The sequence below is a fragment of the Lactuca virosa genome, chromosome 2, assembly GCF_052849685.1.
Source record: "Lactuca virosa cultivar CGN04683 chromosome 2, Lactuca_virosa_CGN04683_v6, whole genome shotgun sequence".
Taxonomy (NCBI): domain Eukaryota; kingdom Viridiplantae; phylum Streptophyta; class Magnoliopsida; order Asterales; family Asteraceae; genus Lactuca; species Lactuca virosa.
The window spans coordinates 92935943-92937322 of NC_136427.1; positions in this window are offsets into that span (position 1 = coordinate 92935943).

Below are 1380 nucleotides of genomic sequence, written 5' to 3' on the forward strand. Positions count from 1 at the left end.
CCGAGGGCTTTTGATATTCTACCTTAACCTTGGCTCAAGTCAGGCACTTGCCCACAAAGGTAGCTATTTCGGCTTTCATGTTCGGCCACCAATACAACTTCTTGAGGTCTAAGTACATCTTGTCTGAGCCGGGATGCATGGAGTAGAGAGTTTTATGAGCTTCATTCATGAAAACGTCCCTGAATCCACCAAATTTTGGTGTCCAGATCCGGTTCATGAGACAACGAACTCCGTCATCCCTGACTTCAAGATTTTTGTCCATTCCTCTCAATGATTCACCTGCCACATTCTCTGGCTTCAAGGCTTCTTCATGTGCCTCTTTGATTTGTTCGGACATGTGTGAATGGATGGTCATGGTTAATGCCTTTACTCGGCGGCCCGAGTACTCCTTTCTGCTCAAAGCGTCTGCAACCAGGTTGGCTTTTCCGGGGTGATAACGAATCTCACATTCGTAATAATTTAGTAATTCCAACCACCGTCTTTGTCTCATGTTGAGTTCTTTCTGATTGAGGATATGATGGACGCTTTTGTGATCGGTGAAGATGGTGCACTTAGTGCCGTAAAGGTAATGCCTCCAGATTTTCAGGGCGAAAACTATTGCTCCCAATTCGAGGTCGTGCGTCCTGTAGTTTACCTTGTGCGTCTTCAGTTGTCTTGAGGTGTAGGCAATGACTTTTCCTCGTTGCATTAACACACACCCTAGACCTTGGTTTGATGCATCGCAATAAACCACAAAGTCTTCGGTTCCATCCGATAGGGACAAGATCGGAGCACTGCACAGAGTTCGTTTTAGTGTTTGGAATGCAGCCTCTTGCTTATCCCCCCAGACGAACGTCACTCCTTTTTTAGTCAGGGAGGTGAGGGGCTTCGCGATTTTGGAGAAGTTTTGAATGAATCTTCGATAGTAACCGGCGAGTCCTAAAAATTGTCGGATTTCTGTGGGTGTTCTTGGTGCTGCCCAACTTTCGATTGCCTTGATCTTCGAAGGGTCCACATGTATCCCTTCCTTGATGACTACATGTCCAAGGAAATCCACTTCTCGAATCCAGAACTCGCACTTTGAGAATTTTGCGTACAATTTCTCTACCCTCAGCGTCTCCAGGACTTGACGTAAATGCTGGCTGTGTTCTTCCTTACTTCGGGAGTAGACTAGTATATCATCGATGAAAACAATTACGAACTTGTCTAAGTAAGGTCGACACACCCGATTCATCAGGTCCATAAACGCTGCGGGTGCAATTGTTAAGCCGAAAGGCATCACTACAAACTCGTAGTGACCATAGCCCGTTCTGAAAGTTGTCTTGGGAATATCCTCCTCTTAAACTCGTAGCTGATGGTACCCAGATCTAAGGTCAATCTTCGAGAAGAAACTCGCTCCTT